At 58.5% G+C, this 22,197-nt stretch overlaps 3 long non-coding RNA genes across 4 annotated transcripts; 2 read left to right on the forward strand and 1 right to left on the reverse strand.

Annotated features, from left to right (window-relative positions):
• Positions 1-1,783: 1,783 nt before the first annotated feature.
• LOC309850916 lies at positions 1,784-6,588 on the reverse strand. The gene is made up of 4 exons (XR_014304510.1): positions 6,522-6,588; positions 6,035-6,279; positions 5,049-5,136; positions 1,784-4,597 (listed from the first exon to the last, which is right to left on the reverse strand). It is a non-coding gene; the product is annotated as an uncharacterized lncRNA (long non-coding RNA).
• LOC309850920 lies at positions 6,572-13,101 on the forward strand. Of its 2 annotated transcripts, XR_014304523.1 has the most exons (4): positions 6,572-6,633; positions 7,230-8,910; positions 9,040-10,653; positions 10,760-13,101. It is a non-coding gene; the product is annotated as an uncharacterized lncRNA (long non-coding RNA). The 2 variants fall into 2 exon arrangements; XR_014304522.1 differs by having other exon boundaries at positions 9,040-13,101.
• Positions 13,102-16,010: 2,909 nt separating this feature from the next.
• LOC309852150 lies at positions 16,011-21,146 on the forward strand. Its single transcript, XR_014305106.1, has 2 exons — positions 16,011-16,522; positions 20,542-21,146. It is a non-coding gene; the product is annotated as an uncharacterized lncRNA (long non-coding RNA).
• The last annotated feature ends 1,051 nt before the right edge of the window (positions 21,147-22,197 follow it).

Genomic DNA, 22,197 nt, shown 5'->3' on the forward strand with positions numbered 1-22,197 from the left:
AAGTTTCCGGGCGGCCACGTTAAAAAAGCGAAAAGAGGGGCGTCTGGGTGGCTCAGTCGGCTCAGTCTCCCACTCTTGATTTCAGCTCAGGTCATGATCTCAGGGATGCGGGATCAGCCCTGGGCAGGGAGCCGGCTTGAGATATTCTCCGTCTCTCTCTAATAAAATAATAATAAAAATAATTTAAAAATGGTTTAAAAAATGAAAAGAAGGGGCGCCTGGGCAGCTAAGTCGGTTAGGCATCTGCCTCAGGCTCAGGTCATGATCCTGGGGTCCTGGGATGGAGCCCTGAGTGGGGCTCCCTGTTCAGCGGATCAGGGAGTGGGTCACTCTCTCTCATGTGGGTCACTCTCTCTCTCTCTCTTCCTCACTCTGTCTCAAGTAAATGAATAAAATCTTAAAAAAAAAAAAAGTGAAAAGAAACAGGTAAAATGAATTTTAATAATATCTTTTATTAGTCCAGTAGATCTGTCATTCCAACGCATGATCAATATAAAATTATTGTTTTTTTAATTTTTATTTTTAAGTTTAAATTCAATTAATTCGTACAAAATGTATTATCAGTTTCAGAGGTAGAGGTCAGTGATTGGTCCGTTGTGTTTAACACCCAGTGCTCGTCACGCCACATCCCCTCTGTAATGTCTGAACCCCAGATACGACACACCCCACCCCCACCCCTCCCGGAACCGTCGGTTTTTTCCTAGGATTGAGAGTCTCTTACGGCTTGTATCCCGGCACAAACACTGGTAGTGAGACATTCTACTTTATTTTTGTTGTTGTTATTGTTCTTGGTCTTGGAAATCTGGTGTGGATTGTACACTGTGGGCACCTCTCCGTGGGCGGGCGACAGCCGCATGTGGCTCGTGGCACTGCACGGGACAGCAGGTCTGGGGCCAAGGGAGATAACCCCCAAATTCCAGCTGAGCAAATCACTCCGGAGTCTGGCCTGTTGCTGCCCGAAGCCGTTGCTCTGGCTTATGTCCTGGGGGCCTGAGGCAGTGCGCGGTGGGGGCAGGGGCTGGACCGGCGTCAGCGGTCACGTGGCCGTCTGTCTGCCCGGTGTGGTCAGGACCGGCACAAGGTTTGGCGAGGATTCCTCGAGGCTGTGTCCAGCCCGCCTACCCTGGGAGGCCCACCCAGATCGACCTAGAAAATGCGATCAGGGCCAGCATGGGTGGTGGCCTTCACAGGCACCCTTGGGGCTGTTGACCTGGGCGCCTGGATCTGGAAGGTCACATTCATAACCTGTTCCCTGCACCTGCGGGCTCCCTCGAGCGGCCCCCGTCTGGGGACACAGAAGTTTCCCTGCATCCTAGGAGGCTCGTAGGCTGTCTGGTGGGGCTGGAGCTTGAGTTTCTTCTCCAGGCGCTGGTCAGGGCGTTGGTTACGGGCAGGAAGCCGCCGATGTCAGCGGGCCTGGGCAGACGCCTCTCTGAGATGTCTGGGGGCGCCTCCTGGAGCAGCTCCGGGCCAGCCGGCCTCCTCTCCCGGCGCCTGCGTATCATTTAAGTGGATGCCGTTTGCTGGCAGCTGGGGTAATTACAGGCTGCGTCCTCCAGGACGGTCTGCGCATGTGTCTCTCCGGGGGCGGGTGGCCCGGCCGGGGCAGCCTCTCGCTGAGTCGGGGCGCGCTGGGACTCTCGGCAGCCGGATGCCTGGGATGAAAACGCAGACGTCCCCCATCATGGGGCCGCGGGACCTGGCCATCTGTGGGCAGTGCTGGTGGTGCTGACCTCCCCGGCCATGAACTCTGCCCTCAGGATGTCTCATCCTGGGGTCCCTGTTCTTGTCTTCGTCCCTCTTGCTTTGTTGTCTTTCCCGCCCTCCCTGCTTCCTGGGACTCCCCAGGCTGCTCCTGTGCGCTTCACTCGGGGGCTCCCATTCCGCGGCTGGCTTGCCCCGGTCCTGGCTTGACTCCCGCGTCCCCCCACTCACGTCCCCCCCGGGATCGCAGGAAAGGACCTTGTTTGGACATCGGGTCTCTGCAGTTGGAATCGGGTGAAGAGGAGGGTGTTGGGGGGCCCTTGGCGCCCGGTGATGGGTGTCCTCACGACAACAGAGATTTGGAAGCAGAGACACGGTGCAGGGGAGATGCACCTGGAATTTGGGAGCCCGAAGACCGCCAGCAGCCAGCGACGCTGGAGGAGGCAGAGCAGGGTTCCCCTCGGGGGCCTTCTAGGGGAGCACGGCCACGGCCGCACACTGATTTCCAGCTTCTGGGCCCAGAACTGTGAGACGAGCAGTTTCTGCTCTGTCTCTACCTTTCACTCTGGTGACACGGCCGCCCCGGGACACTCATCCAAGACCCCTTCGCTGGGTTGGGCCCCAGCACAATAGGAAGAGCACCCAGTTAGCTCCACGCTGGGGCACCCTCAAACCTCGGCGGGCCGCCCCTGAGCCCCGACTCTGTCTGCAGAAGCCCCCAGCTCGCACACACTTTCGGGGATCACGGTCCTCACGATTCCAAGATTTCTTTGAGCTCACCCGATGCCGATCGCAGCTAAGCCGTGACCCTGTGCTTGATCAGCGGTACCCCCCTCTCCGCTGGAGTCTGGGGAGAGACTGCTGGGGCAGCCGAGGCCGGGGTGGGCCCGAACGGGCAGACGAGAGCAGGTCACCGCCACTGGATGGACTGAATCTGTCCCCGCCCCAGTCGGGTGTGGTCAGAGGTCACAGGCTCTGGGAGCCACAGTGGCAGAGGGGGTGACACCGGCCGAGCAGGGAGGCCAGCAGAGGGCACATGGTCTTGTGCAGGGAGCTGAGGCAGCCAGGGCAGGGGGAAAGGCTGACCGGCAGGTGCTTGGGAACCATCTGGGTCAGAGGCTTGGCCCCGTCTGGATGGGGTGTGCGAAGTGGGGTGGGGGTGGGGTGGGGTCCTGAAGCGGATGGGACGTGGCCGTGGGTCAGTGAGAAACGGGAGAGCAGGAAGCTCTCAGCACCGAGTTGCTGCCGTCCGCTGTCGTTTGTTCCAGAACATACTAAAGCCACAGACCGGGACGTAGTGCAAAAAGCAGAAAGAGGAACAAAAGACAGGATCCAGAGGGACGTGTGACGGAGGGGAGCCGGCTCCGAGATGGGGCAGAGGCCACCGTGAAAGGCCAGTGTAAGGAGAACAGGAGGCTCGTGGGTCCCAGAGGGGAGCTGAGGAGGGCCCTGGGGGCCAGCAGGGAACGTGGAAAGAGCAGTGTCAGCAGCAGCGGCCAGCAGACAGTGGCCACAGGACGGGACGCACACGCACACGTGCACGCACATGCACGCACACACATACACACCTGCACGGATGTGTGCACACATGTACACACAAATAGTGCACACACACATGTACATGCACACACACACGTGCACACACAAGCACACGGGCAGCAGGCAGTGACCATTCAGGACAGGCTGTCCATCAGGTGAGCGGAGGCTGCAGCCGGAGGGGCCATGGGGGTCAAGGGTGTGTGTGTATTTCATGACAGGAGGGGCGGGCGCGGGAGTTGGAATAGAGGAATTACAGAACGGGGGTGGGGGGCGCCGGGAGCTCGGATGGGGGGGTCCACTTTGGAAAAGAGGAGGGTGGCCAGTCCAGAGACAGGTGGGAAGGAGCGAGATGGGCAAGATGGTCTGGAACGCCAGGAGGAACACCAGGGTATGGGGGAGGCGTCCATTCTGGCCATGGCTTTTCCAGAAATGCTGGAGACCAGGTCATCTGCAGGATGTTTGGGGGGAACAGGGCTATGCTCGGGTCACCGGGAGGTTAGGGGGAGAATGGCTGCCCAGCAGGGAAGCTGGGCAGCATTAGCATCTATAAGATCTACACTGTCCCCCGCAAAGACCTGAGACCTACGAGGGGCTGAGAGTCTGGCTGTCGCTGGGTCAGGCTGAGGTACACCTGCTTCTGCCACCCTCTCCTCGCTCAGGCTGCGGACAGATGGGAACTGAGCAGACTGGCGCTGTCTATAGGCGTGCAAGTTTGCACACGTGCATCTTCTATGTGCGTGTGCATTTGCACAAAGAGGTACCTGGAGAGATGGTCACCCCCTTGTCACCAACTCTGGGTAGTAGTGTCTGGTGATTTTTATTTTTCTCTTTTGAGCTTTTTTGGGGAGGGACAGGGGCAGAGAACCTCCAGCAGACTCTGAGCTAAGCAGAGAGCCCATTGCGGGGCTCGATCTCATGACCCCGAGATCATGACCTGAGCCAAAACGAAAAGTTGGACGCCTAACAGAACGAGCCACCCAGGTGCCCCTAAGATGTTGTTCTGGAGTAACCTCTGTACCCAACGTGAGGCTGGAAATCACCACCCCAAGACAGAGTCACACGCTCTTCCGAATGAGCCAGCTGGGCACCCTTCTCTTCTGAGCTTTTAAATTTAGTGTAAAACCACCATGCACTGATTTTCCCAAACACTATAAAGCAGTTAAAAAACCCTCCTCCACAGTGTCTGCTGTTCGGATGGAGCCGGAGGGAGAGCCTCTCGCTGCTGCTGACGATCTCAGGTCCCGTCGGAGGGCCTGCCCCTTTGAGCCTCCTGGGTCCCAGGGTGCGGGTGAACTTGGGGAGCCGGGCAGTCAGCATTGTCCCCGATGCAACACCGGCTGAAACCGTCCCCTCTCTGAGAAAACAGATGTCCCCTGTGGGAACAGCACGTCCTTCCCGCCGCCCGCAGCCGGCCTCGCTCATGGCCTCGCCCCCGTTCCTTCCCTCCCCCCGCACGGACTCTGTCCTTGGCCTCTGGTCCCCTCTGCCTTCGCAGTCCACCCCCGCCCCCAGGCTGACGCCGGAGCAGTCAACCTCCCGTGACCCGCGACCCTCTCTCGCTGACCGCCCCGGCTCCTCCAGGGGCAGATTCGATTAGCCTGGGGTGGGGTCCGGGCCCCGAGATTGGACGAGAGCCTCAGGTGACCCTCACGTGCAGCCCAGGTGGAGGTCCTCCAAGCTCACGGTCTCCCAGAAACTCCAACGGCCCCTGCGCTGAATCGGTGACTGCTGGTGGGTGTGTGCAGGGGACCCCGAGGCCCACCGTCTGCCCGTTCCCGGGCCGAGAGTCCCACCCAGAAGCTCACCGCCTGGCAGAGTTCCTGAGAACCGAACCGTGGCAGGTCACCCCGTGGCCAGGCTGGACTCTGAGCGGCCTGCCCAGCCTTCTGGAACCTGTCAGGTCATGGAAGCAGAAGGGCGTCCACACTGACTGCCCAGGACAGGGACCATGGGGGCAGTCACGGGCTCCCCCATTCTGGGCCTTTTCGGGGCACCTGAATGATCTCCCTCGTCCTCTCCAGACCGTAGATGGAGCGAGTGACACTCGCTGAGCAGGAGAGGAAGACAGTCTAGACTGATGCGGCCCCCGCCCCCCAGCCAGTGGAGCCCCCCCAACCCGACGACGTCTCCTAGGCTGGCGGTGGCCGTCCTCCCACGGACATCCATGATGCCGCCCCCTTTCCCCAGCCCGCTGCGTGGGGCGCGCTGCCAGACCTCCCTGCCGCTCGGGGGCGGCCCGTCAGGTGCGATCCTCGGGGTCTGGAGCTGGGGCGGCATGCGGGGGCCGCGCTGCTGCTCTGTCCCCGGGGCAGGCCCAGGGTGGGTGCACGGGGTGCCTTCTGGGGGCGAGGGTCGGCTGTTCGGTGGCCGGTGTGAATCCAGCCGGGGGCCGGGCACGGGGCTCGCGGAGCCGTGGATTGTTGCTTCAGGTCTCTTGGTCTCCTGCTTCCACACGGGGCAGGCCAGCTCGGTCGTGTCCTGGGAACCGTGCGGGAGCCAAGGTCCTGCCTGCTTTTCTGGCCCTCACCTCTTGCCTCGCTTCATTCTCTGCCAAAAGCAGCAGGAGGGGCGTCTGTTCTCTGCATGGGAACCTTGAGCGACACAGCTTTTAGCCCAGGTCACCTCCAGTCCCATGTCCTGGGACCCTTATTCAAGCTCATTCAGCCGGGACCCCCAGCTCCAAGGGACAGGTCTGCATTCCCCCATGGTAGTGGGATCAGGGCGGGATGCATTAAAAATAAAAAAGGTAGACCCTGAGTGGGTCTACTGAGTGGGGACCTACAAACCTCACCGGTGAAGGTGGTATAACCCAGCAGCACAGAGATCAGCAGTGAGGAGAGCCGCGGCCGAGCCGAGGGACCGCGGGAGTCAGGGCGGACGGCGCCTTGCTACATCCACGGTCACCCAGTGTCCTGCCGGGAGGCCGACAGTGCCCCCTCGGACTTTACACGCTCTTTACCGTGCAGCTCGTGGAAGCAGGGGAGGGAGACACAGACGTGAGGATGGCCGTTGGGGGCGGCCGTGCAGAAGGCAGTACTGGCGGGCGAAGAGCGAGGGAGGTTAGGAAACCGTGCAAACAAAATGTGAGGCTCTGAAATGTGACGGGAGGACGGGGGTGGGCCTGGGTGGGGGAGCACGGAGTGACCCCCCCCCAGCACCCGGGGCCCCGAGGTCACCAGCACCAGGGCCCCACCCTGATGGGCTGTAGATGCCCACAGCTCAGACTCCCCAGAGACAGGGTCAAGCCTGCTGGCGGCCTGAGCTGGGGGGGAGGGCACCTGCGGCTTTAGAAGGCGTTTGAGATGCGTCAGGACGAGAGGGTGACACGTGAAGGTTCTCCCTTCTTTCACTCGGCGCCCCTTAACAATGCAGCAGAAAAGCAGTTTCCACGTGAGTGATTGTTTCAAAAATAGTTTTTAAATCAAGTGAGACGTGTTCCCTGAAAAAAGGTTAGGAAAAAATTTGTTTAACGTTGGAAAATTTTTAAAAGTGGAAGAAAGAAATAAAAATGGCCTCTAAGCCTGGGGTCCAGGGGGAGTCGCGGCGGATGGGTTGGAGCTCGCCTGCCACCCGCCCCCACCACGCCCCGCCGGCCCCCCCACGGGGCTGCCCATCCACCGGGGTCCATCTCAGCCTCTGCCAGGACCCGTCTGGGCTGCTGTCTCTCTCTATGTGAACATACATTAAAATTTAAAAACAAGTAATGATGACAGTGTATTTATAGATCTGTATCCTGCTTTTCTCTTAATTTTCTTATCTCGCCTCTTCCCATCAGAGGATTGAAGGAACCAAAACCAAACCCCATGTTACTGGATATCCTTCAATTAAGATCGCCAGATTTTGCAGATAAAAATACAGAACACCCAGTTTAATTTGAGTTTCAGATAAACAGTGACATGCAAATTTGGGACATAGTTATAACTAAAAAATGATTCGTTATGTATCTGACATTCAAACTTAACTGTGTCCTATATTTCGTCTGGCAGCCCTACCTTCTGGGTGCGGAGTGGCTTTGGACACTGGGGGTTTCAAGCATCCTGGAGGGACTGGTCTGCTCGCACCTGGAGGGACTTAAGGGACTGGTCTGTACATACCTGCGGGGACTGATCTGCTCACACCTGGAGGACGGAGTCTGCCTGGGTCATTCCCGACACCAGGTGATACTTTGCTTTGGCCGTGTGCCCGACAACTGGCTCGGTAGCAGGGCAGGTTCATTTACCCTCCACAAGAGCTGCAGAGCCCATTTTGCTGAACAGGAAGTAATTGTCCAAGGACGTGACTGGGCTAAGCGACTGCCCGGGACCTCCTAGCCGGGAAGAAGGTTTGGGTCCAGGTCTGCCCACCTGGGCTCTGCTTGGCTTGGGCTGAAGAGGTGGCTAAGCCAGGTGGCCAGGGACGGAGCGGTCCAGACCAGGCTTCAGGGAGCAGATGCCCCCTCCCCGGGGACCCTCCTCCCCTGGAGGGCGGGCTTGGGCCTCTGAACTGGCGGGAGGCCTCTGGTGACCTCCCGGAACCCGAACAGCCAGATGGAAGCATGGGCTGCTCAGGCTGTAGGACTTTCAAACTGCGGGCTGCAATCTCCTCTGAGCCCTCAAGGGCTTCTTTAAATGCAGGCAAAGCTCCTGGCGGGAGAGGTGAAGCGCCGGGAACGGAAGGTCAAGTATTGGCTTCCGGAAGGGATGGAGCTCTGGCCCTGGCCTGTCACCCGCTCTCCGGGGCCCTGCGGCCCTCACCCTGCGGCCCACCAAGCAGACCCCCACCCCCGTTTCGCTCTCCCCCTGCTCTCTGGTCCTCAGCGACGCCCTTAAACCCAGATGCAGCCGGGGATCACGCGCAGAGAAGCATTTGGGAGGTTCTGAGGCAGACCAGAGTCCCCCCGAAGCCCTTGTCCCCGAGACCCCATGGCGAGCGAACCCGGACGGGGACTGAGAAAAGGAAGGGGGGTGACCTCCCCACCGCTACTCCCCTGCCCATGCCCCTCCTTCCCACCCCCTTTCTCCCACGGGTCCCGCCTGGGGGCCGCGCCTATCTCCCCGGCCGAGGGCAGCAGAGACCCTTGTGTTCCGGGAGCAGCGGGCGGACGGGCCCAGGGAAGGGAGGCTGAGGCCAGAGTGTCGCAGTCAGCCCACCGGCTGTCCGGGAGGCGGCCAGAGGCTAGGAGTGCAGTTCCGAGGAAGGAACCTGGGGAGTGGGCTTCAGCGGCCCCAGACGCTGGCCGTGTCCACAGGCCATCTGCGGGGACCAAGAGTCGGGGGTGGGGAAGGGGAGGAGGAGGACTCCTGCTGGCCTCGGCCTGCCTCTGCCTTCGTGGCCTTTGTCCCATTTAGTGCTGTGAGGTCTTTGTTACCGGCCCATTTCACAGAGCGGAAAGCAGGCCTGGGGGTGTAAGTTTTCAGACACCGGACCCCATCTGCCATTCGGCGGGAATCCGGCCGGCTGCCTCCGGTGCCTGGTGTTCTCAGGAAAAGGGAAATGCAAGACTCTTCCTCCTGGACGCTCCTTCCTGACTGGGTCTGGGACGGGTCTGAAGTTCATAGTTTCATAGTTTTACAGCTCCCCACATTTAGGGCCTCCCGTGATCTTTGCCCACGACACACAAGCTGGAAAAACCCGGCGGCAGCAGGATTTGAACGAAGGCCCATTGGTCCCAGCTCTGCCTTAGCACAGGTGCCTCTGGGGCAGGGATGCGGACAGCTCCGGGCAGGGCGGCCGGAGGAAGGCGGGGAGGGCCGGAGGGCTCGTTGCTGGCTCCCTGCTGCTGCCCGACACTTGCCCTGGTCTCTCCCCACTCCTCAGGATGTCCCTGGCGGGCAGGGGCCGTGGCTCCCCATTCACAGATGAGCACGCGGAGGCCCGGGCACGCCGGGTAACTTGGGGGGGCCCAGGTGGCCATGACCCCGGAGCCTGGAGCGGGGTCCTGGGCCAGCCCACGGGGAGCTTTAAAATCATACCATGACCAGGGCCGCCCAGACCATTTGCATCAGAATCTGGGGAGGCAGTTCATACAGAATCGTCAGGGCGGTTGTGACGCACTCAGGGCGGTGAACTGTGGTTCAGAGGAGCGAGAGAAGCAGTCCCGAGCCGGCCTGGAGGCCGAAGCCGGGCTAAAGGACCCCAGGTGGCCTCCTCAGCCGGACTCCGCCCTTCTGGCCGGCCCAGGGCTGAGGAGTTCCGCACACTGGAAAGATAAGTCGGAAAACCAGCGAACCTCTGCCCTGAAGCCATCCGGGCCTTGGGTGCGGCCGATACCTTCTCCTTTCTCTTGGCACACACCCCTGCCCCCACCTCCTGGCCCCGGTCGGGGGATCCCCCAGTCGGCACCCCAAAAGGGTCTGGATGCTGGGTTCTGCAGGCGCAGAGTGTGGGACACACAGTGCTGGTCCTCACCCAGTGTAGACACAGTCCCTAACAGAAACCTAGATGCCCCTGTGCTGCCTCCCGGGACGGGGTGGGGCTCCAGGACCACAGCCTCCCTGCTGTATGTTCCACAGGGCCGTGCACCTCCCCCCACCCCCCCTACCCTATTGTCAGCCTTCAACAGGCACAGGTAGTGACTGTTCCCCTGGCCCCCGCCGGCCTCCTGGGTGCCCGGGCTGCTGGGCACGCTGGGGGACAGCACAGGCTGGCTTCCCCAGAGACGGCAGCCCGGCCGTGCTCCCCCCCACCGGAGTACCTGCAGCCCGGTCCCCTGGCCCGGCCCGTGTGCAGGGCCCTCTGGGATCCTCTGCCCGGATTTGAGCTGAATCGCGGGTGGAAGCCTCAGGCAGGAAGGACGGAAGGACGGACAAGGAAGGGAGGGAAGAGCTCCGGATGAGGAGTCGGGGGTGGGGACGTGGGGGCGGGGTGGGGAGCAGGACAGGAGCACACGCGGATCGGATCACGGACCCGAAATGCAGCCCAGTCCGGGGCCAGTTTGGTTTGGTTTCGTTCCTTGTTTATTTTTTTAAATAAGCTTTTTATGCTGAGATCCTTGAAGATCCACGTGCCGTTGTCAGAAACAACCGTGATTCCAGGCACCTGCGACCCCGTGTTGCCCAGGGGAGACGTGCGTCGGTGCAGCCTACAAAACCACAGCGAGACACGGGTGTCGGGACGAGGCACCGATCCTACTGACGCTTCCCGTGTGTGTGCGCGGGGGCGAGTCTGTGTGCATGTGTTCCACGTGCAGGCTGCTGTCGCCCGCAGGGGTCACGGATCCCCCCCACTGGACGTGGACCGGTTCCAGCACCGCCAGGACCTCCCGTGCCTCCACACCACCTGCCTCCGACCCCCTCCACCAGGATCGCCGATCTGCTCTCCGTCGTCTCAAGAAAGCTACGTAAATGTGTGAATGGACCCCAGCTGACCTACTTGTCGGCCGAAGGTCCTCCGAGTGTGCCCAGGGCTTGGCTGTTAGGACCGAGGTGGCCGGTGCGTGTGTGACCATAAGCTTCCACGTCCGGATGAAGGCTGGAGGGAGCAGTGGCTGAGCCCCGTGGTGGTTGCCGGTTCAGTTTTGTTTTGTTTTGTTTTTTAGTAATTTCTACACCCCACGTGGAGCTTGAATACACGACCCTGAGATCAAGAGCGGCAGGCTCCTCCAACCGAGCCAGCAGGGCAGACACCCCGCACGTCCTGTTTTGGAAGCGGCTGCCAAGCCGTTTTTCTGAGGATCAGCACCATTCTCCATTCCCACCAGTGCTCCCTGAGGGGTCCGGCTTCTCTGTGTCTTCGCCAGCATTTGGTGTGGTCCCTACTTTTTACTTGAACCTTTCCGACAGGTGTGTGGTGATATCTCATCGTGGTTTTAATTCGCATTCACCTAACGGCTCATGAAGCTGAGCGCCCGTCCACGAGGTCGTTGGCCACGTGTGCCTGCCCTCATCTGTGAAGGGTCATTGCTGAGTCTGCGGTGAGTTTCTTGGGAACAGCGTGTCACTGGGTCATTTGAAAAAAACCGACTCTGCCAATCTCTTCCTTTTAAGTGGTGTTTTTTAAATCATTTACATTTCAGGGAACTTCTCCAGCGTTGGGGTTTAAGTCTGCTGTTTTCGTGCTGGGTTTCTATTGTTTCCTCGGTTTCTCTTTCCTCGCCTTCCCGTGGATTGCCTGGACATTTGGATTCCATCCTGATCGATTCACAGTGGTGTGGGGTGTATGTGTCTGCAGTGGTCCTCATGGTCGCCCTGGGTCTGACAGCCTCTGTCATCTACCACGTTGGCTGCCAACCGCTTGGAGGGACAGGTGGACAACACTCTCGCTGTAGGTCCCTTTACCTTTCTGACTTTCAGACCATTTTTAGATAGGCTGGGGAGGGGGTGTCTGCGAACGCAGGAGTCCATTGACCGGGAGAATGCTGGTGTGCGGTGGTGCCCCCCGCGGCTCCCTCCCGTCCCCAGACTGGGCAGCATGGCCAGAGTTGCCTGTGGCGATTCCTCCTGGCTCAGCTCTGCCAGGCACCACGTGCGGGCGTCCCCTGCATTGCCAGCCCAAACCAGCCCCCCCAAGCCCCAGAGCCTTCTCCAATTAAGGTCTTCAGAGTCTCAGGAGAGGGAGACACAAAAAGAAGTTTCCCATTTGACGCGTTAACACCGTCCTCCCAAAACGGCCCCGTGAGACATCTGGCAGGGAAGAAATCGGCATCAGAGCCCCTAGAAGGGGTGCTGGCAGGGCAGAGGCAGCAGGCCCGGCCCTTTTTGCTCACCTGGTGGCCTAGCCCTGCTGTTTGCAGGTAGCAGGGAGGGTGGAAACGAGGTGTGGTGGCCAGGGGTGTGGGGTGTGGGGTGTGGGTGCAGGCGCCCCGGGGCCTCACCACGTAGGTGCCAGGAGGCAGCGGAGGCTGTCACAGCAGGCCGGGGGTCCCCAAGGCCCTTTCCAGGATCTGTGTTGGCTGACCTGTCCACCCAGAGCCCACCTGCCTGCCCTCTGCTTTCCGGGGCCTCCAGCCCAAACCCCGCCCACGTCCTGGGTCCTCCTGCTCGGTTGTCCCCAGGAACAGGGAACGTGCCCTTCTCCCCGCAGCGTGCATGGATGCTTGTGTACGTGTGTATGTGAGGACGACGCGTGTGCGTATGTGTACATGTATGGACGTGTGAGCTTACGCATGTGTGCATTGTATGGGCGCACGGCCGGGGGTGTGTGCGTGTACGACGAGTGTGCCGTGCGCGTGCAGGCAGGATGCATGCAGGAGGACGTGTGTGCTTGCGTGTGTGCTTATGCGTGTGCGATGCACATGTACGACCGGTCAGCATCCGGCATCACGGGAGGCAGACCCACGGCAAGAACCAGGAATGAACTGGAAACGAGCGAAGCGTGCGTCTTTGGGGGGGCGATCTCGTCCACTGAAGTACCTTCACGCCACGGCCACGGCAGCACGACCGGGGAGGGACTTCGTGTGTGTCCACTGAGACCGGCGATGGCCCTCAGATCCTGCGTCAAGAGGAACAAAGCCCAACAGACAGAAGACACGCGGCCTGATCCCCATGCAAGCCTCCCCCCACAGGCCTGTGTTGTGGTGTGAAGTTCCCAGACCGGCCGCTGACTCTGGAGACCTGAGAGGACACGGGAATGCCGGGCGGTGGGGGACGCGATAGGGGTTTCTTGTCGCTGACTTCTGCGTGGTCCCACTTGTTAAAGGGAGGGGGTCTTCCTTGTAAAAACTCCATCGATGTGCAGCCGGCATTCAAGACAAGCGTGCAGGGGCGCCTGGGTGGCTCAGCGGGTTAAGCGTCTGCCTTCGGCTCCGGTCATGATCCTGGGGTTCCGGGATGGAGCCGCAGATGGGGTCTCGGTCAGCGGGGAGCCTGCTTCTCCCTCTCTCTCTGCCTGCCTCTTTGCCTGCTTGTGATCTCTCTCCACCTTCCCAATAAATAAACAAAAGCTTTAAAAAGACAAAGACGTGTGTAAAGGGTAAAGTTTGATAAGCCTTGGCTGCGTGTTCACCCGTGCAACCGTCGCCACAGCCAAGGCTGTGAACACATCCATCGCCCGACGTTTCCCGTCCGGCCCCTCGGCCCCCAAGCCGTCCCCAGGCAGCCCCCGGTCTGCTTGCTGTCACCACAGATCTGTTTGCGTTTTGTGTCTTGTGTGCGGATGGAAGCCTCCCGGGCGTCCTCTGCCGGGCCTGGCTTCTCTCACGCGGCCCGATCTGGCCTCCCGCGCTGGCGGAACGGCAGGGCTGCTGCGTGGAAATAACTCGGTTTGTCTCCCCGCTCAGCCGGGGTGGCTGGTTTCCAGTTTCGGGTTGTTATAAATACACTGCTAGGGACCCGCGTGGGCAGGAGTCTGTGCAAACTTACACCTCCCCTTGAGGACCTGAGGACAGAAGGGCCACCGTGGCCCGCCGCCGCACGTCCCAAAGCCACGGTGGGGATTCGAGTCCAACACCCGGCACGGCCAGACCTCGCGCCGCCGTCGAACAGGTGTGCGGTGGGATCTGACTGTGGGTCGCGCTTGCGTTTCTCCGGTGACAGGGACCCTCCACACCTCAGCAGGCTCTTACTGGCCGTCCCTGCATCTTCTCTGATGAGGGGTCCGTTCGAGTCTTACGTGGGGGCGCTCTGGGCGGGCCGGGCGGAGAGGGCTGCTCCTAACTTCGTGCATTTCGAGACTTCTCCTCGCGTTCTCCCGACACATACTGTTGGCTGTCTGGTTTACAGAGATGTTCTCCTAGCTGGTGGTTTTCTCTTCCTCTCCGTTTCAGAGAGCTGAAGTTTTAATTTTTTTTCCTTATAAAAGCGAGCTGGCTCCGTCGCAACTTACATCAGGGACCGTGCCCTTCCCCCACCGAAGCGGGGAACCAGAGATCTTCGGTGTATTCACGCATATGTGCAAACACCATCCAGTCGGTTTGGGAACATTTAGGATATTTGCGCTGCCGCCGCCCCTCCCCCAGCCCCAGGCACGCTCTCATCAACCATTCCACTTGGACGACTCCCAGTTGCCAAGCTTTTCTTCGACGGGTCCCACTTTCCGTGCGGCGTCTCAGGTATCCTCACCTAATTCAAGGTCAGAGCATTGTTTTCTCTGCGCTCCCCTTTCCCCGACCCGCAGCCCCCCAGGAGTCTCCCAGTTTTAGGTTTTACATTTAGGTCGCTGATCCATTTTGAGTTAATTTTTGTAGATGGTGGGTGGCAGGAGTCGAAGCTCTCATTTTGCATATGGATATCCAAATGTCGCCGTTGTCGGAAACTTCCCTCCGCCGGATCGTATCGCCTGCGTCCCCCCCCGGAGAAGTCAGTGGCGGCTGCGCGGGCAGGTCTGTTTCCACTCCCTCGACCTCTCCGTCCACCCTCGCACTCCCGTCACGCCGTCCGGACCTCTCAGCCCCACGAGAGGTCCCGACACGGGGTGATGCCGGCCCCCCCCACCCTCGTGCTTCTTTATCAAACTTGTTTGGTTGTTCTAGGTCCTCTTCTGTTTTAATGTGAATTTTAGAATCAGCTTCTCAGTCTCCATCAAAGAGAGGCTGCTGGGGTTTGCATGGGATCCCACTGACCCCATATATAATTCTGTATGATTCGGGGACAACGGGCATTTTTTTTTTTAAGATTTTATTTATTTATTTCACAGAGAGAGAGACACTGAGAGGAAACGCAGGCTGGAGTGGAGGGGGAGTGGGAGAGGGGGAAGCAGGCTTCCCGCCGAGAGCAGAGAGCCCGAGGCGGGGCTCGATCCCAGGACCCCAAGATCATGACCCGACGCAAAGGCGGAGGCTCCGCGACTGAGCCACCCAGGTGCCCCGGGGCCACCGGCATCTTGTCCAGACTGGGTCTTCCCACTGATGAGCCCCGTATGTGACTTCTTTGATCTTCCTTGAACTCTCAGCAATGACTTGTACGTTTCGGTGGACACACCCTGGACACCTTCTGCCAGATTTGTCTCCGACTGTTTATATTTTTGGAACGATTGCAAATCATACTTAAAATCTTTTAAAATTTCTGATTGTGGCTATTACATAGAAGACAGTTGATTTTTATACACTGGGGTTTGTCCCACAAACTCGTTAAACTCACTTGTATGTTCTAGAAGGTTTATTTTGTAGGTTCTGTTACATTTTCTGCGTGGATGACCGCTGCTATTTAAATAACATAAAGGCAGCTCTGTTTCCTCCTTTCCAATCTGAGGGTGTTTTCCCCTTTCACTTCTTGCGCTGGCTCCGACGCGCGCGGCGAACGGAGAGGAAGAGGTGGGACCATCCCTTGTCCCCCTCCTGGTCCTCCGGGAAAGCTGCGGGTCTTCCACGCTGAGGATGGGCTTGGCCGTGGTCTTCCACAGACGCCCGTTACCAGGGCGAGGAAAGCCCCTTCTTTCCCTAGTTTGCGGAGTGTTTGGTTCGGGAATGGATGCTGACCTTACCGAATGCTTTTCTCTGCCTCTATTTTGAGATAATCATAACATTTTCCTCCTTCTAGTTTGTTAACACGGTGAGCTCTATCGATTGATTTTCAAATGTGAAATCAAACTTTCATTCCTGAGAAAAGTCACGCCGGGTCAGACAGATCATCCCCTCGGGGCTGTCCTCGCTGACACTCGGGGAAGGATCGTCGCGCCCATGTTCCCGGGGGTTATTGGCCTGTAGTTTCCTTTTTCTTGTAACGTCTTTGCCTGGTTTTCACGCCGGGGCGATCGAGGCAGGCCTCCTCCGCAAGCTGGCAAGTGCTATCTCCCCTTCAGTTTTCCGAAAAGGCTTGTGTACTGTTGGTGGTATTTCTTCCTTCAGGGCTGGGTAGAATTCACCTGTGAAGCCGTCTGGGCCTGGGCTTACTCTGTGGGGTGGTTTCTCCATGCTGCTTTGATAGGTCCAGGCAGATTTTTTTTTTTTAAAGATTTTACTTATTTATTCACGAGAGACAGCAAGGCAGAGAGAGAGAAGCAGGCTCCCCGTGGCGCAGGGAGCCCGATGGAGGACTCAAGCCCAGGACCTCCCGAGACCATGAACTGAGCCGAAACCAAGAGTCCGACGCTTCACCGACTGAGACCCCCAGGTGCCCCCATATGTACAGATCTGTTTAGTGGTGCAGAAACTTCCTCCTCCCCTTTTCCCTCTCTGAGCCCGGTCTCCAGAGGCAAGCACGTCGCAGGCCCTTAGCTCATTCTGGCCATTGCTTCCAGATGACACACTTGCTCACTCGCTCATTTGACAAATATTTGCTGAGGGCCGGCCTCTGCGTGGGGGACCTGTTGCAGGCTCCTGTGAAACTTCATGAACGAGACAAAGGGCCCTGCCCGCCCGGAGCTTCGTCCTGGGGTGGACAGAATTCCAGCGGACAGACACACAGCGGACATCGTGAATAGGTAAGTTGGGCCCCACCTGAAAATACCGTTAGCGCTTCGGGAAAACCCGGAGCCGGGTAAGAGGGAGAATCAGGAGTGCGGCAGGCGGGCGGGCGGGTGCCATCGAGAACAGGCCGGTCAGAGGACACGGGACAGAGAAGAGGACATGGGAGCAAAGTCTCGGAAGGGGTGGCTGGCTGGAGGGGCAGGGGACGGTGTCCCGGCAGCGGTAGGAGCTGGCACACAGCCCCTGAGACACCAGTGTGGGCGGCGTGGGGTCAGCAGGGGGCGGCGGGCTGGCTCGGGGGCTGGGGGGAGTCGGAGGGAAGGTCAGAGAGAGGATGGGGAGGCTCACCCCGGCACTTAGGCCTTGGAGCCAATCGTAAGGACTTCGGTTTTTTTGTCCTTGAACAAAACAAGGAACTATTTCTGGGTTCTGGGCAGAGTGGGATGGGCCCACCTGGGCTTCGGGGGACTGAGGGGCTTCTCCGTGGAGGACCGGCTCTGGGGTGGATGAGGAGACCCGTGCAGCATCCCTGGCAAGAGATGATGGTGGCCTTGGGCAGCAGAGGGCTCTGGGTCGACCCCAAAGGCAAAGTCAGCAGGATCGGTTGGTGGGCTGGGGTGGGGAGCGGAAGGAGGCGGTCCCACACACTCCAGTGTTACAGGAGCCTGAGCCCCTGGAAGGACGGCTCACGGTCAAGGCGGAGAAGCCTGCGTGTGGAGCAGGTGTGCAGAAGACGGGGGTGCGGTTTGGGCCGTGTCGAGCTTGGGTTGCTCCCTTGCTGACCGGGCGGTGACGTCAAATTTGTGCACAGCTGTGGCTGCCGGAGCTGGGAGAGGTGCAGAGGGGAGGCGATGCACAGTCCCGCCTCCCCTCTGCACCCCCGCGGACACGCACCTGCGGGGACGGCTGATGACTGAACCCAGGTCCCCCCGACCCCCGCCAGCGGAGGGGGACGCTCTGGGGACGGCCCTGTGGCTTGCCCTTGGCACTTTGTCTCACCCTATCTATCTCCAGAGCCTCAGGGGACACCGTCCCAGCAGGTCTCGGACCCCTGCCCTCCGTGGCTCCCCCCGCTCGCCACACCCTCCCTCTGCAGCTCTGCTGCTCCACACGGCCAAGGCTGCTGAGGCCGGTCGTCCGCTCTGTAACCAGTCCTCGTTCAAGCTTACTTTACCGGCTGGTCCTAAAGTCGCAGCGCAGTAGCGGGTGCATTATCACGACTGTCCGTGAAAGTCCAACGCCCGGTGGCGCGGCATCGCGGGGTTACGGCTTTGGTGTTCCTCCCTGGTCCTCCGAGTGCCTCCCTTTTGTTGGCGTCACCTGCCTCTGTCGCCTACTGGTTCTTCCAACTTGCCCACCACCGATAGAGTCTCTCAGATGCCTCCGAATGGGAGGGGGGGTCTCTGGGGTCCCCTGCGCCTGCGCAAGGGCTGCTGGTGAGCGAGTGCTGCTGCTCTGCTGGCCTCCTGGGCCTGACTCATCTTGCCTGGGGTGGGACTGAGGGTTCTGGGGCCGCAGTATTACTCCCAAGACTCCTAGTACTCGTGCCACTGATGGTACTAAGTATCGATACCACTAGCACCACCCATACTACTAAACATTGATACTACTTGTACCACCCATAGTACTAAGCACCGATACTACTTGCACCACTGATGTTACTAAGCACTGACACTACTAGCATCACCCATACTACTAAGCACCGATACTACAAGCACCACTGATGCTACTAAGCACTGATACTACTAGCACCACCAATGTTACTAAGTACCGATACTACTAGCAGCACATACTACTAAGCACTAATGTTTCTAAGTACTGATACTACTAGCACCACCCATGCTACTAAGCATCAATAGTACTAGCACCACTGATGCTACTAAGTGTCAATACTACTAGCAGCACTGATGTTACTAAACACTGATACTGCTAGCACCCACGCTACTAAGCACCGATACTACGAGCACCACTGATGCTACCTTCTAAACTGAGGTAGAATCCACATAACATAATATGAACTGGCCGAGTCTAGAACTCAGGGGCCCTGAGTACTTTCACAGGGGTGTGAAACCCCAGCTCCATCTCGCTCCTGAACCTACCCCACCAGGAGACTCTGGATACATGAAGAATTCACTCCTCATTCTCCCAGCCCCGGCAGCCCCGGGTAGCCAAGCACCCGCTCTTGGCGTGTTTGCTGGTGCTGGACGATTCCCATCCGTGGACTCGTGCGATGGGCTGCCTTCTGTGCCTGGTGTCTTTCACCGAGCGTGGCGCTCTGTCTCACCCACGGGGAGGCAGGTGTTCCAGCTTCACTCCTTCCAAAGGCCGGACTCGGTCCCGCCGTGTGGCTCGGCTGCTGTGTGTGTGCCCGCTCCTCCGTCGCGGACGCCCTGCTGCTTCCACTCTGGGCGGCTGTGACACGGCTGCGTGCGCCTGCAGACTCAGGAACTCACGGGAGCGGCTGTGTTCAGGTCTTCTGGGTGCCAGCCTGGGCCGGGCTTGCTGGCTGCACGGCAGCCCTCTGTGGGGTTGTGGGAGGATGCCGGGCCGGGGCCCAGCCTGAGCAGCTCCCCGAGAGGGGTCTGTGGGAGGTGCGTCTACAACACCCCCACAGCCTGCCCGGAAGCTGCCCCACCCCACCCCGAGAAAGGAGGGTCCTTCTGGAGGAAAGGGGGTGCCCTGACCAGCAGGGCTTGGATGTGGGGCTGAGCCCTGTGTCTGGCATTTATGGGTCCCCCTGTACAGCTGAACTTGCTTTCCACTACGACCAGTAGAAAATTGAGCCAAGCCAGGGTCGACCTGGGGGGGCCCTGCGTGGCAGAGACCGACTTTGATTTTACAACAGGCCTAGTACTTGTGGTGAGTGATGGGTGAGGGAAAGGGGGCCTGGGGAGATGGGGCATCGGCTCTGTGCCCCAAAGTCCTTGCTCGGTGGCCCAGCAGGGGGCACTCCCCTGCCCAGGGGTCAGGAGGCCAAGGGACTGGCCCTCCAAGGTCAGCATTCCCCTGGGCTGTCATCCAAAGAACCAAGTCTGACCGTAAACTTGAAAGGCAGACTCCGCGATCAGCCCAGCCTGGTCTGGTTCTGGGAGCAGCTGAACAGGGAGCGGCTGTGCTTGGGACACCCACGGCCCCGAGGCTTCTGGGGGCTTGGGCCATGCCCTCTGTGGAAGCCGTGCGGCTGGGACCAGTGCCAGGACGTGATCTTTCTGCCCTGTCTACTGCCCGCTTGGCCTTGGGACTGTACTGGTGGTTCCCACCAAACTCTCCCCTTCCACCTGCCTAACCGAACCCTGATTATTCAGAGCGAGCCACGTGCCAGGCTGAAGTTCCTCACTCCCCCCACACACTCTTCGCAGCTGGGGTTTGCTGTGTGAGATGTGAGCAGCGATTTCAAGAGGTTTCTGGAAGAGATTTTGCTTTCCGGCTGTGGCTGTCCCTTCCTCCTCCCCTCTTCTTAGTTTGCTGCTGAAAGCATGGACGTGAGGCCCGGAGAGGCAGCAGCCTCCTTGCACACATGAGGTTATGCTGAGGGTGCTCGGGGAGCCTGGACTCCAGACTTCATCAGGGACTCAAGCCTGGTTTTTTTTTTTCATCTTGAAAATGATGCTGGAGAAAAAAAAAAAAGAAAGAAAGAAAATGATGCTGAAAAAGTTTTGTCTATCCTGGAGTTTCAGTGTAGCTCAAATAGTCCATTCTTACATGTCTCGAGTGTCCATTGGCAATTTGCCTTAGCCGGGCCTTCAGTCTGGGGACACTCGGGACAGGAGCTCACAGGGGAAAGATAGTCGTGAAGACACAAACCAGCTGGCCGGGGACCAGTGCAGGGGTCATGGGAGTGTGAGGAGGGGGCCCTGCTCAGGTGACCACATTCTCTCCCACAGAATAGGGCCTGACAGGTCATTTCAGTCCTGGAAGCCTCAGAATGGGGGACAGCCTGTTCTAGAAGGATCCATGACCAAGGTAGCTAGAGGCTGTCCCAGCTCCCAGCTCCCCAGAGGGGCTGAGACTAAGAATCCCACCTTCCCTTCCAGCAGGTGCTCCTGGTGCTCCCACCCCCATACGTGACTGGCCCTCTGGGCTTCAGGTTCTGTCCATAAGGGAGCAGACTGAACGGATGACAGAAGGTTCTTCCAGCTCTGGAATGCATTCTGTAACTCTAGACAAGTCCGACCGTCATGGCTTCTTTCCCAGGGCAGGCAAGGAATAGAAACAGAGAGGGCGAGTGGTTTTCTCCGGGCCACACAGCAGGTCAGTACAAACAACACGGCAATGTCTGTCAGCACGTAGCTGTAAAGACATAACGCCTCCACGTGTCAGGGTATCCAGGAAGAATTCTTAGAACTGGAATTGTTGGCTCGAAGAGACAGATCAAGCTTCATAACTTGGTCAGAAGCTGAAAAAATGTTCCCCCCGAAGTTCACTGACGTATGCGCACCAGAGCTTCGTGTGCCCCCTAAACGGTGTGTGATCAGAGTTTCTGATCTTTTTACTAAGCTTTAAATAAAAAAGCTAAAAATTGTATTTCAGGATAGTTTTCATTTATGAAAAAAAAAAAAAAACCATGAGTAACAAAAGAATCAATAATTTGGACCTCGTCAGAATTAGACACTCTTGTACATCAGAGGACATTATCCCAAAAGTGAAAAGAGAACCCACAGAGCGAGAGGAAATACTGCAGATCCCGCAGCTGATCAGGGCCGGCGATCCAGAATGGATACGGAACTCTTAACAGCTCGGCAGCAAAAAGACAAACGACCCAATTAAAAAATGGGCGAAGGACTGAATAGATATTTCTCCACTGAAGATGCACAAAGGCCCAAAAAGCACGGTGAAAAGACGTTCCACAGCACTCACTAGTCGTCAGGGAGATCCGGACCCACCAGGCTGTTTGGGACGAAAAGGGGAAATTGAAGTCTGGGGAAGGCGACTCCACTCCGAGGTAGGGACTCCAGAGAAAAGAAAACAGGCACTGGGTGGCTCAGTCGGTTAAGTGGCCGCTTTCGGCTCGGGTCATGATCCCGGCGTCCTAGGATCGAGTTCCCCATCCAGCTCCCTGCTCAGTGGGGAGCCTGCTTCTCCCTCTCCCTCCGCCTGCTGCCCCGTCCCGCTTGTGCTCTCTCTCCAAATAAATAAATAAAATCTTTAATAAAAAAACAAAACAAAACCAAAAAACAGGGACCCAGAAAACTTACAGTCATCAAAAGGTGGAAACAAGACAAGCGCCCATTAACCGGTCAGTGGGTAAACCGGTCAGTGGGTAAACCGGTGCAGCCCCAGGCGGGGGCGGGGACGGGGCTCTACCCCCTGCCGCGGCACAGCTGAGACACGGAAAACACGCTCCGTGAAGGAAGCCAGACACAAAAGCTCACATTCTGTACAATTCGATTTATAGGAAATGTCCAGAATGGGAAAATCCAGAGGCAGAAAACAGATGGGCACTGGCCGGGGCATAGGGAGACACGGCTAAGGATGACAGGGGTCCCTTTTGGGGGAACGGAAGTGTCCGGAATGCATGGGGTGGTCGTTGCACTAAACGCCACTGAATGGTTGGCTTTCAAATGGTTAGTCTTGCTATGAGAATTTTACTTCGTAAAAACAAAAAAGTGAAGTTCCGTGAATTTTAATTTCCAGAGCCACATGTCTGTCATTATCTGTGGCCTGGTGAGGGCCTTCGGCCATTTTATGGGTGA

This window comes from Mustela nivalis (assembly GCF_964662115.1).
Source record: "Mustela nivalis genome assembly, chromosome: 17".
Classification (NCBI taxonomy): domain Eukaryota; kingdom Metazoa; phylum Chordata; class Mammalia; order Carnivora; family Mustelidae; genus Mustela; species Mustela nivalis.